This window comes from Thunnus albacares, chromosome 12 (genome assembly GCF_914725855.1).
Source record: "Thunnus albacares chromosome 12, fThuAlb1.1, whole genome shotgun sequence".
Lineage (NCBI taxonomy): Eukaryota > Metazoa > Chordata > Actinopteri > Scombriformes > Scombridae > Thunnus > Thunnus albacares.
Genome location: NC_058117.1, coordinates 11591908 through 11605780, shown reverse-complemented (window position 1 = coordinate 11605780; position 13873 = coordinate 11591908). Strand labels below are relative to the sequence as shown.

General features: G+C 40.0%; 1 protein-coding gene across 5 annotated transcripts in view; it reads right to left on the bottom strand.

Annotated features, from left to right (window-relative positions):
- Positions 1-13873, bottom strand: part of LOC122994189 (SPRY domain-containing SOCS box protein 4-like) — an 82698-nt gene that overhangs the window by 43011 nt on the left and 25814 nt on the right. For 2 of the 5 annotated variants that reach the window (XM_044368747.1, XM_044368749.1), the window contains exon 1: positions 7265-7375. The exons of 1 other annotated variant lie outside the window; for it this stretch is intronic. The gene's annotated coding sequence lies outside the window, so the exon portion shown is untranslated. Of the gene's footprint in view, positions 1-3474; positions 3666-7264; positions 7376-11954; positions 12015-13873 lie in introns of those variants that run through there. 2 more of the 5 variants (XM_044368748.1, XM_044368746.1) reach the window with 2 other exon arrangements.

Sequence of the window (13873 nt, the reverse complement as noted above, 5' to 3'; positions counted from 1 at the left end):
AGCTCAGCATGCAGGAAAAGTATGGTCTGCAAAACACTGAACATAGGCAAATTCAAACATAGCCATACACTAGTAAGCACACACATGCTCACTAACAGGCACAAACCCCCTCTCACAAAAATGAAATTGACTATGTACTTTACTGTATGTATGTATTGTGGAAGAAATGACCTTTATACACGAGTTGCCTTTGGTGACATATCCCTGATGCATCACTTTTATGAATTCAAATGCCAGTCAGAAAAGCAGAATCCCACCCTTTCTTTATCCCACCACAGACTCTACTCTTTATAAAGTAACTCCAGTCGTCGTCTCCCTAATGAATCATGTTCCGTCTCCCACATCCTCCTCCTCCGCTCGCTCTAATCGGCTCTTTTCTTGATATAAAAATTCCCTCCTAAAACTCCCTCGCTCTATTTCTTAAGTACTGAATTTCCATCCGTTTGTAATGTAGGAATTCCAACTAAATAGTTGCCAATGAAATAAAATGCAGTGTGTTTAGAGAGATTGACTGAAATACAGAAGATGCATGAAAACACACAAGTGTCTGCTCCTAAGATGCCTGCTGTGACACCTTAAAATCCATGGTGCCCCAAGGGAAGACCATTAGTGCTACAGTGACTGAGAACTCCTTTACGGACCAAACCTATTCATCTCTCTCTCTCTCTCTCACACACACACACACCCAGGTGCTACATGTGTATATGTGTGTGTATATATATATATATGTACACACACACACATATATATATATATATATATATACACACACATATACACACACACACATATTTATTTAGCAGTAATGAAGCTGAATTTAAGTCTGTCGTAATATGACGCACAGCCGCTGCCTTACTCATTTAACATCCAACCCACTTGCACAAGAGTGTGATGAAATGTGTCACACCCACACAAGTCCAACATCACACCAGAAATAATTTCACACATGACGGAATAGCTTCTACAACAGCATTGGGGACACAAATTTGTTGGTTGTTTTACTACAACACTTGAAGCAGCTATAATCAATATTTTTATATCAACAATATTATTTTTATATCAACATCATCGTGATGTTTTCGGTTGCAGCAGGCAGCTGTTTTCAGAAAAAAAGCTCTAAAAACTGACTGCATGCTACCTGCCCAGCACCAAAACTTAGCAGCTAGCTGATAAACATAGCGGAGCATTTAGAGGCTTAAAAGCCAGATATTTTTCTCAGGGATTGAGGGAGACAAAAAAAGAGCTAAAAACGGAGTGAATATTGGATTTACATTCATCTGGTGAAAAGAAACACGAATAAATGCTAATGTTGCTCTTTATCTGCTGGATGTGTAAAGAGGCAACTGTTTGCTAACAAGTTAGCAAAAAGTCAGTGTGCTAACTGCTTGTTTTGGCTGCCCTCAAAAATAAGTTACTGCAGGTTTAAAAGAGGGAAACTAAGCAGCAAAGACTGCTTTGTAGAGCTTAAAAGATTAATTTACTGCTAATTAAAGTTATTAATCAGCTAATCAACAACAATGTTCATAATTAATTAACAGTGTAAGTCATTCATCAAGCAAACTACATAAATATTTGCAGGTTCCAGCTTCTCAAATGTGAGGATTTGCTGCTCTTCTCTTGCTTGGGTCCAGACCTTTGAATCCACCCACTCCACCGAGTTGACTGATTCTAGTCTGTCATCACGACATGAAACAGCAGTTTCTCAGTTGAAAAAGCAATCGATCAAATGAGGTGGGGGGACTAACAATTAGCCAATCAGTGCCACAGGCGGGACTAATGCTGTTGTCAAGCTGTGCGCCGGAATTATTTTACATATACAGCATGTCTTCTCAATATCACACGACATCTTACTTTGTTTTTACTTCACTCCACTCCACTCTTAAATCCCTGGCAAAACCAGTATGTTGGCATGACTACGCATCAGTGTCGACGTAAAATGACGTTAGATTCAGGTGGATACGTTGGTCCCTAGTGATTGGTTAGGGAAAATCAAATCCCCTTCCCCCCACAGAAATCAGTTATAGTGGAGGCAATGACAGACGGAAGATGGAAATGCAGTGTAATGAGTTGACAGCTCTGTCTGATACAGTATCAGGGAAGCTCTTCTCTGTTTCGTATCATTGTAAATTGAAGATATTTGGGTTTTGGACAGGTGGCTGAATGGAACAAGCAATATGAAGACGTCACTTTGGGCTCACATTTTATAGGCAATTCATCAATTAGTCCAAAAGATAATCAACAGATAATGGAAACGATTGCAGCCAGCTGCAGTTGTGTGACACACACACATACACGGACGCACATGTTTTATGATTGAGGAACTTGTCTCCGTCACCACGGTGTTCTCAGAAATTGCTCTGTGCAAAGTGGAATACAGGGTGCTGTGTCAGGGCATTTAAAAGAGAAAAGTACAGCCACACAAGCACCCACACACATACAAGGACACAAAGTGTGATACAGAAAAATCCAGAGAAAGACAGAAAATGAAGAGAAAGATAGGAAAGCGATTAAAAACAGTGCCTATAAAGAGCCATCATTTAAATAAAGGGACTAACTAAGAAAAAGCTGGCAGAGGCTGCGGTGGAGCAGGGCTGTTTGGATCTGAGTCGAATAAAGAGAGAGAAAGAGAACACAAACAATGAAAGAGATGAAGAGAGAAAGAGAGAGAAACAGAGGTCACCAGCTGACAAAACAAAAGGATAAAGTCAGAAAGGAGAACTGCTATCTCTCCATCCCAGGATGGACCACACAAATACACCCTCCCACCCCAATCCACCCATCCATAGACTAAACACAACACTGGGAGAAAAGCTACTGCAGGCGAAGTGGAGCGAGCCGTCAGATTAGGGGTGTTTGTAACATATAGACAAACACTGTGTTTAAAAATAGAAAGCAGGATCTATCCTATTATTGTATGTGAGCGGGGGAAATCCTGGGATAGCTTATCCCTCAACCCTTAACTCAACTCTCTATCTATCCCAAACAAAAGACACACACACACACACACACACACACACGCATACACACACACACACACACACACACACACACACACACACACACACACACACACACACACACACACACACACACACACACACACACAGGGGTATCCCAGCTGGCCAGCTGGGGCCTTGAGACCATTAAGAGAATTAAAGGCGACAGAAGATGAGCAAGAGAGGGGAGAGAGGGAGGGAAGAGGAGAGGCTGAGTGCACGGTAGTATCCACAGGAGAAGAAAATGTTGTGCGAAGGTTAACAGCAGCAGCAGCGTATAAGCTGCTCGTGTCTAATGTAAACACAATGAAAAATGAATCATACTTGTGGCTACTTTAACTCTCAGAGATCCACTAAATGTCACTGTGAACTATCACAAAGCATCAGCTAGAAATAGCAAAAATCTCTTTCAGTAGTGACATGTTTTAGCGATGACACACTACACCTTTTACACAACATAACAGATCAAGCTGCTTACAGTGAATCTCCAGTGACTCTTCTCATGTCTCGCTGCGTGTAGCTGTTCAGCCCGAGTCCATATTTCAATCCAGTCAGCAGCCAAAACACAGCTAAACTCCTCTGACCAGACGCCGGTGAGAGAAACCAAGCAGACAGGAGGAAGAAGAGAGCAGCAGCCGGCAAGTCTGACTGAGAGACAGAAAGAGAGAGAGAGGCTCCCTCTTTCCTCAGAGAGCTGCCCACCACTCCCTCCCTACCTCCTTCTCTTGTTCCCTCCCTCTTTCCCTCCCTGGAGCTTATCTGTCCCGAGGCTATCACTTCTTCCTCACTCCCCCCTCCACTGCTCTCACCTTCCCCCAACACACTTGCACTCCGACTCTAAATTGTGTTTCCAAGGCAGCGTCGTCACGATGTTCTCCGCTGACAACTACAGCTCCGAACAGACTTTCAGCCCCACTCCTGTTTCAGTTCCACCTCAGACTTTCCGAGAAAGAGAGAGAGAGAGAGAGAGAGAGAGAGAGAGAGAGCGATAGAGAGAGAGAGAGAGAGAGAGAGAGAGAGAGAGAGAGAGAGATGAAGGGCTGAAAGCCGATCCCCTCTGATCTCATCAAGCAAAGTTACCAACAGCAACCAGACTGGTAGGCAGCTGAGAGAAACACCCATTTCACCTCCCCCTTCCCCTTCCTACCTCCCCCCTTCTTTACAAAGAGCTCACAGCGAGCGGACCAACCACACCAACACCCCCCCGCCCCTGTTAGAGGCACACATGTCCACATACACACACACCTACACGTGCCATATATGCTGTACGAGTAGGGTATGTGGCACATTTTGGGCATCAAGCTGAAACATGCCAGTCATGTGACATGTATTCCACATATATGGATGCACAAAAAGTTGAAAGTGAAACACAAGAACACAAAGTTATACGAATCTGCAGTAACATGTACAAACTATTAAAAGAAAATGTACTATTTTCACCATATCAGATTACTGTTGCATGGTACAAAGTGTTTCTTATATTTCTGCAATTAACACATTATATTCATTGTTTAAATGTTCTGATCTGCTCCGTTTTGTTCTGCTCTGTTGCTCTCGGTGTTACCAGTTCTTTGCTGTCCTCAAATCTGCACATTACTGCATAATTTGACTTCAAGGTGATGTGATGACTAACATTTTTTGGCCTTTCCTTGTTGAAGCCTTTTCCCACAGCTACATCACTCGTTCACAAAGTCAGGGAAATGAGGAAAGCATGAGGAATAGCAGATGACATCCAAACAAAATCTCAAATGTATTCACTGTACACAAAAAAACACCCACATATTGTCTTGGAGTTTTTTCTCTTACACTCCTAGAACTTTTCACTTCCATGTGGCATCTAAAAACAATTTACACAAACATGCCCATGCACACACACACATTAACGCTCTAATGTACAGGAGTTTTCGTGTATATGTGCTAGCACGTGCACACTTACTTCTTCCATACATACACACTAACATACATACAGTATTAAGACAGACACCAGTGTTTGCAGTCATGCAAGACTGAGGCCCAGTCAACTCACTTCCTGTAAGGACTTCCTTTTCCTGGGATTGCTGCATCCACCAGAAAACCCAATTCCCCACAACATCACTTTTCCCACTATTACCATATCATTACATCACATCTGCACATTGTATCACATTTACGTTCTCAAGAGACATCTGCAGTTAACAAAGAGGGGCTGGTGCAATCAAAAAGAACACCCTCACTCATCAAAAACTCACAAATGCACATCAGAGCTGAATGGATTCATCAATTGGACAGTCAATAGAATATGAATAGGCAACTATTTTGACAATCAGATTATTTGTTTCAGTCTTTTTGAAAGCAAAGAATACCAAAAATTTGCTGGCTCAAGCTCCTAAAATGAGAGGATATGCTGCTTTTTTCTGTTTTATATTACTGCAAATTGAATATCTGTGGGTTTTGAACTGTTGGTCAAGCAAAAAAAGTCAGCTTGGACTCTAAGAAATTCTGATTCTGCATTTTTCACATTTTTTTTAATTTCACAGACTTAACAATTAACTAATTAGCCAAGTAAATGATTGTCGAAATGATTTCAATAATGAAAATTAGCATCAGTTGCAGCCCCAATGGACATATAAATTCACTTCACAGTCTGTGTAAACCGACCTACACTTTGGAACTCTTGCAGATGTTAAAAAAGTAAAAGATAGTTAAAGAAGCCTGAAAAATATACATTGTGGAAACAAATGTAACTATTCTCCACAAATGTTCACAAACTTAAAACTGCAGATCTGTAAACACACACTGGCGGCCATGGATCACCTGAGGCAGACATATGGGTAAGACACATATAGACCTCAACCTCCTAACTGACTCCCTGTTATTCTAGACACCAGCCGATGTAGGTCAGTGGTTCTGAATGTGAGCAGTCGCTGTAGGCTTAACACAATACACACAGGTAGGGAGAAAAGAACTGAGTTGAGAAATCTGGCAAAGAATCTGAAAGTCATGCTGCTGTGAGGTCAGGTTTCATGGTTTGGGGACATATTTCATTGATTATTTTTCGCTGTAAAATAAGGGAGTGCCTTGTTTGTATTTTTAGGCAGTTGTGAAAGGATCAGCTTTAAAGACAGTATGCCAAAAGAAAGCTTGAATTTCCAGGCATTCAACTACATTTTCTGGTTCATGTCATTATTTTACTGCTGCTAATTTGCAGTTTAATTTTCATGTAGAATTCAAACTCACAAACTCATCCCCCTAATTCTATTGGATTAGAGGCTTTTCTGGGTTTTAGTTTGCTTCAAACCAGTGATTACAAAAATGGATTGTGCTGTCCAGCATAACAGCAATAACATACTGTAGGTCATTAAAATCACTTGAGGGGCAAATGTTCCCTGATTAAATATATTTTTATTTATTAATTTATTTGACAGGGACATGTAGGCATTGCTACATTTAAATAAAATGCAACTGATGCAAAGTATACTTGACTTTGCGATTAAGAACAAAAAAAGGGAAAGAAAGTATGTCTGCTATATAAACCCATGTATCAGTGTTCACAGATTTGCCTTTGTCTAAGCCATAGTTTTGCCTTAGTATTGACAGCTTTAAAATCAGGAAATGTTTTGATTTCTGATGGCAGGGTATTCCAAATCTGTGGGCCTTTAACTAAAAAAGAGGATTGACTGAATGTATTTTTGCATTTTGCTGGTTTTCAGTCTCCACTAACTGCTCCCCTCATAGTGGCCCGTTTGCTATTATATTTTAAAATCATTTGACTGACAAGTTCTGGGGCAAAGCCATTCAACACTTAAAAATCAATTTTGTAAATGAGAGATTTATAAAATTCTCAAAGCTTAATAAATTAAACTTTTTTCTAATTTTACCATGGTGCCATTTTTTTGGCTTCTGATCCAATATTTTCAAAGCTTGCTTGTTTAATGACATAGGTTTCATTGCCGATTGGGTTGCATGGCCCCAGATGGTTACACGATAGGAGAGATGCGATAAAAGCATGGCGTGCATATATAGTTGGGTGGACTTTACAGGTAAACAAGATCTTACCAGTCGAAAACAGGTTAGTCTTGATGGTCTTAGATACTTTCCTAATATGTGCTTCAAATTTTAATCGAGAATCCGAGACAACACCTAGATATTTGAACTAATTTATTTTCTCTATTTCCTTCTGATCAATAGTTATTGTAAAGCCATCACACAATTTTTGTCTTATTGAAAAGTGCATTGAAACAGTTTTTGCACAGTCCAGAGGTAGGAAGTGATTTTGAAGAGACACTGACCATTTGCCTTTCCAGTAACTTTGCAGCCTGTTGTGGAGTCTTTATCGATACATAAATGACTGCATCATCAGCATACATTTGGCACCCAACCTCTTGGGTACCAGCTGTCTGGTAGCTCATTAATGTATAAGCAAAAGAGCAGTAGTTCCAGAATGGAACCTTGTGGTATGCTCATTCTGCAATTTTGAAGGGATGAGGTCATACCATTTATTTTGATACATTGCTCTCAGGATTCCAGATATGCCAGATAAACTAGCTGAGAGCTTGTTGGGAAGAGTTTGGCTTATAGAAGTGGATTTAAAAATATCAGTATCAAATGCCTTTTTCAGGTCTAAAAATACTGCTCCCACCACTTTACCATCATCTAGAGACTTCTTAATAATTTCTGGCTCATCTTATCTTAGGATTACATGTTATTTTAAGACAACATGTAGCCATTTCTGTTGAATATCTTGGTCGAAACCCAAATTGTTTTGGATGAGGAAGCTGGTTTCTTTCAAGAAAATTAGTCAACTGCTCTGTCACAAACATTTCAATAACTTTCCAGATTGCAGGGAGAATTGAGATCGGTCTATAATTACAAGTGTGGTCAGGTTGTCCAGACTTATAATTCCTTGTTTAAATATTTCAGAAAATTCCACAGGATAAATGTATCAAATGTGTTATAGGCCTTATCAGAGTATCAGTATACTTTTTTACAAAATCAGTGTCTACCCCAAATATATCTATATATAGCCTTTGAATTATTTAATTGATCACTTATTTGCTGAATTTTACCTTGATCAGTCTGTGTGATGGAAAAGGAATTTGTTGTCATTTACTGAAGTATCTATCAGTCTGAAGTTTGCTGCCAGTTCTTCCACTGATTGGACAAAATAGGCATTAAGTGCATTTGCACTTACCATGCCATCAGAACTGATCACTCCATTTACATTCAATTGAATTATTCCTTTTCTCTGATTAGACTCTTGTTTAGAAAGTCTATTGATATGTCTCCAAAGAGATGAGCTACTTCCCCCCGATTGTGCAATCAACAGCATAAAGTAGGCGATCTTTGCTTTTCTCAATTCACTGACCACTTTATTTCTAAGTCCTTTAAAAATAAGAGTATCTGTGTAAAATTTTGTGGAATGTGATGTTTTAAATGCGAGATTCTTCTTTTTCATTAGTTGATGAATATCATTATTAACCCAAAGCAGAGATGGTCTTTTTTTTTTACCACATTTGAATGCCTTTACACATTTTTGAGATGTATTTACGAGTGAATCCATGGAGATATTGCAACATTTATTTAAATCATATGTTTGTAAAACTGAATCCCAATTTATATCCCATACTTCACTCAAAAAAACTCTGCAAACATTTTTCTGCGTCAGTTTCCTGACAAAGTCAAATTATGATCAGACAGAACTGTCAATAAATTAAGTTCTTATAAGTTCAATATAAGTTCTTGTCACTCGCTCAGGTTTATTAGTAAACATTAGATCTGTAAGTGTTTTACTTGTTCATGTAAGTCATCTAAACCTTTTCTTATTTGATGCAATTTATATTTTGGTGTGATAATTTTGAGTTTTTGCTTACTGCCTTTGTCTAGCCAATTTATATTAAAATCTCCAAGTATTACGGTTTCATCATGACAATTTAACAGTTTCAACAATACACGTAAATTATAATAAAAAGACATTGCAAGAAGGAGGATTGTAAAGCATTACAATGTTAAAATTCATCTAAGTTAACAAGACAATATTTAAGATTAGACATTTTAAATCAAACGTATCCAGATTAATTTCAGAGCACTTGAGGATGTCTCTGATGTAGATCAGGACTCCCCCTTATTTTCCCGATTATCTGTCTTTTCTATAACAAGCATACCAGGCAACATCAGTCATAGTTGTTGGAATATTATTGTTCAGCCAAGTTTCACTCAGCCAGGAAATCCAAATTAGAGTCCGTCAATAGATGTTGAACCTGAACTCCCTTTGATATAATACTCTGAATATTTAAATGACCTTCAAGAATTCCTTTTGGTTTAGACTTAAAGTCCCAGATTACCTTGGCATGGTTTACAGTTTGAAAATACCTGAGTTCCTTTTATTTAAGTGCAGCATGACCAATAACTGTCTCGTGTCTCTCCCTGTGAAAGTCAGCGCTGAGATGTTGCTGTTCAGAAGACGGCATATCTTGGATATCCATAGGAAATATAGTCCAGTTATTCCCCTTTTCTGCCAGGCCAGGAATAGTTTCCAACATCCCAGGCAGACCAAGGTGAATTTGGTTTACAGTCCCAATCTGTACCTGTATGCATTTCTATCGTCGATTGTGGAGGACTGTCGGTCTGGATGTTTTACTTGTAAGGTCAGGGGCTGTACTTGGGTTCAGCTGTATATCTCCACTGAGCAGAAGTAGGAATAGAAGTGTATTTAAGATGTGCCATATGCTATTTCCTTTGTTATGTCAGCTTATCACTTATTGTACCACGCAGGTGGAGTAATTTGCATAGTATCCATGGCCAAAAAAATTCAGTTGTGCTCTGTCCAGTAAGAATGGTATCTGATGTTTGATCCTCTCCCATACTGAGGCTTTGTCCAAGTGGAAAAAACAAAAGCCAAAAACAAAACAAGACAAGGTAGACAAAAATGGCAAGAAAAGGTGGTATATAGAGGCAGGTATGACGTGTAACAAACCACCCCTGCTGTTGGCAGCCATCTTGCCCTCCGTTAAACATTGACTGTTTAAATGTATGTATTATTTTATTTGCTCAATATACAGCTTAAGATACATCTAAAACTCAATTCTGTGAATTGTCAGTACACTCCTGCACATATCACTAAAGCAAATTCCTGTACATTTTTCCAATTATTCTATGGTCTAATAAAATGATTCAGACTCAGTTCTGTCATCCTTAACAGGAAACCAAAGATTCAGTTTGACATAAAGCTTCAAACAGAGGCTTGAGCTCGAGGTACATCCCCCATCTTCTCTGCTGGACACTGCCGTAAATTGCCCCCTGATTTTCTGCCTCAAGGCACATTCACACTTAAGGGACCCCATGGGGTCTGGGGACACGTGTGTGTGTGTGTGTGTGTATGTATGTGTGTGTGTGTGTGTGTGTATGTGTGTGTGTGTGTGTGTGTGTGTGTGTGTGTGTGTGTGTGTGTTTGTGAGTTAATCTGCAGGACAATGGGGGCCCTGTCCTCACCCAACACAGAGAATTAGGGCTAGGGGCCTCACAGCTGAGCAGCTTACTGACAATAGAAACTGGAGGTGTGTGTGCATCTGCATTTGTAGGAGTGTGTGTGTGTGTGTGTGTGTGTGTGTGTGTGTGTGTACTGACTCCTGCCAACACACGTGTCAAACACAAAGCCATCCAACTGTCCACATGGCCCAGGGGAGAAGGACTGACAGAGAGGGAGGGAGAGAAGGATGGATGGATGGAAGGGGAGAAGAGGAGCGCAGAAGAAAGGAAATGGGAGGACCAGGGGTCTGAAACGCCCAGCCTCAGGGTGAGGACAGAGAGTTAGAGGGGTAGAGGAAAAAAAAGAAACAGTAGATGGTAGAATTACCATGTACAGATGGCTGAGAGAAAGCATGGCCAGTTTGGACAAGGTAACAGTCAAAGAGCGGTGATGAAGGACACACGTGCTGATCTTGTGCTCAAACAATCAGCCTTTCTTTTCACACATATACAGTCCTTGTGCTTGTTCTTGTGAGGACTTTCCAATGATTGCGCTCATTCACTAATTATCTACCTTGAGCTAAAATTGCATTTACTTCTAATTTAAAGGAATAGTTCGATATTTTGGGAAACTCGCTTATTCACTTTCTTGCCAAGAGTTAGATGAGAAGATCAATACCATTTGTGGGATAACTGGCATTATGTGCTGGACTATTGGCCAAATTAGTGATTAGTCACTGTGTGTTTGCCAGGAAACCAACAGATACTGCAGTCAGTCACTGGAGGAAACAGTCCAGCACATAACTTCCCCTAACATTACAAATAGTTGTTTTTGCACTTTGGTTTCTGCATAGATTAAACAAACAATATATAACATGTTAATTAGTGAGCTTTAAAAGTGCTGATTGGTGGATTTTGTAACCTTCGGATAGAGCCAGGCTAGCTGTTTCCCCTATATCCAGTCTTTGTGCTAAGCTAAGCTAACAGTCACCACGCTGTAGCTTCATATTTACCATACAGACATGACAGTGGTTTTGATCTTCCCAGCTAACTCATGACAAAAAAAAGAGTAATTTCCCAAAATGTAGGACTGTTCCTTTAACCCTGACTCTTAATTGTAAACTAACATCAACCATGAAGTTATAATCTGCATTATAATTGTCAAACACCTCCAACTACATACCTGTTCATCCACCCTTTTCATCTTTCAGTGAAAGCTTGTTTCTTATTAAAGAAACACTGGTGTTTCCTCTAATATTGACTCGATCACTTTCCTTTTTGGTGCAGTTGCCCTCCTCTGAGTGATTAACCTATTTCTATGTATAGTATTATTCAGCAATATACAGTAGAACCTGGACATTAAACCATTTAGGTGCAAAATTACAATTTTAATCCTCATCCTGGCTCCAACACTAAACCTAAACCTGAGTTCCAACCTTATTTAACCCTTCTGTGAGCCAAATCTGATCTTAATTTTAATCTTAACCCCAAACCCTCATCCCTACTCTACAATACCTTTACAAAGGGGCAATGGTGTCCTCATGTCAGAGGGTTTTTCCTTTCCTCCCTCCCTGCCTGTAAGGACATTCATAAGACCAGAAATATGAGAACACCAGCAGTCAGCTGTCTTACTGTGTGAACACAAAAGAAACACACGGGCACTCTACTCCTTTCTCTCTCTCTCTCTCTCTCTCTCTCTCTCTCTCTCTCTCTCTCTCTCTCTCTCTCTCAGACACACACACACACACATCGATACAGATGCCGGCCATCTGAGTACAGCAGGCATGCATTAATTCAGCCCAGCTGCACAATCAATGATGGTAAATGGAGGCAGCAGGAGGGACAGAAAGACAGGGATCTGCTGCTTTCATTTCCCTCCCTCTCTCACCCTCTCTCACTCTGTCCATTAAAAACACAACCTTCCAATGTCTTGTTTCATTAAGGGAAAGCTCTCTTCGTGAGTCACAGTCTCACTTGTACAGGACACATGCAGTTTTCTTTCCCTTTCAAGCTCTTCAATTATACCGTCACTGGGTGCCACATCCCCTGCTTTCTGTACAATATACAGCTCTCTCTGTCAATTTAAGGCTGTGTCTACACTAATGCAGACACTCCTAGAAACCTTGTTGTTCTGTTATTGGACATTGAACGAGCAGTTTTGACAAATTTCACCTAAACTGTATCCCACCATTTTTAAAGGTTGTTTGTCACTGCAAAGTCTGAAGAATGGAGTGTGTCAGCAAGTCAAAGTTCTCAAAAATTCTTCACATGACAAACAGAGGCCTGGGATCATATGACAATAATTTGTCAGCATTTCCTGTTTACATTAGATCAGCATTTTCAAATGTATCCACAGCAAGATCTGTTTGCATTGTTTAAGCACGGTTTTGTGTGTTTAAAAAGGTAAAAGCTGAAAAAGAAAAGACTTTTCAAATGTAATTCAGTTTAATTTATGTCTCTCCTTTGCTTTATAGCTGCCTGATGGCCTCCTCCTCGCCTTCGTCTCCTCATTCTCTACCCTCTCTTCCCTTTCTCTTTACATCTCTGCTTATCCGTCCATCAATCCAGCACCTCCCCTGCCACTCCTCTCCTCCCACTGTTTTTTCACTCAGCTGCCAAACCTCCTCTTTTCTCCTCTCCCTTATTCTCTGTTCTCCTCTCTTTATTTGACCTCCCTCCTCCCTTTTCCCCAACAGCTGCTGGTCTGCGTCTGTCACTCCTGACCCCTCATTGCCACGTGCCAAGTCCTCCTTTCAGTGTCCCACAGAGACCCTAAATCATTAACACACACACACACACACACACACACACACACATATATATATATATATATCAGCACGTGATAGGTGGCTGCCTCCCTCCCACAGAGTGTGAAAAGCACACAAATTCTATGTCTGATTGCAGACTCTTATTACATTACTGTATCATTTGTCAATTAAATGTCGTTACAAAGGGCAAATCCTTCAATTAAAGGGGATAAGACAACATGTGCAGAGAATCTCAATGGATTAAAGATTGTCATTCTAAAAGAGCTGATTACATTATAGCTACAGGCACATTATGCTGATACTGGCATCAGATTTTGAGGCAACGCTGTGCTAAAAGTAGCCTGGAGATCTTCTAACTAATGAGTGTTCAGTAAAATACACAGATCACATAACTCAGTAACAGCTGAAAAGTGTATGATTATTAATAAAGTAGTATTAGTGAATCTCTTTTACTGGCCAACCTGCAAGGCCAGAAGTTATAACTGTCACCTAAAGGCTGTATTATAAACTTAGCTTCTTAGCTTCTAAACATATACTTTTTGTGATTTTCTGTTATTTCTATAATGTTACAATGTTTGATGTCTGTGTTAAACATGGTCCCCGAACTTGAGGTGAACATATATAAAAATGCTCCCTGCAAGTCAAAAGTCAGGGCGTCAGCCTGCT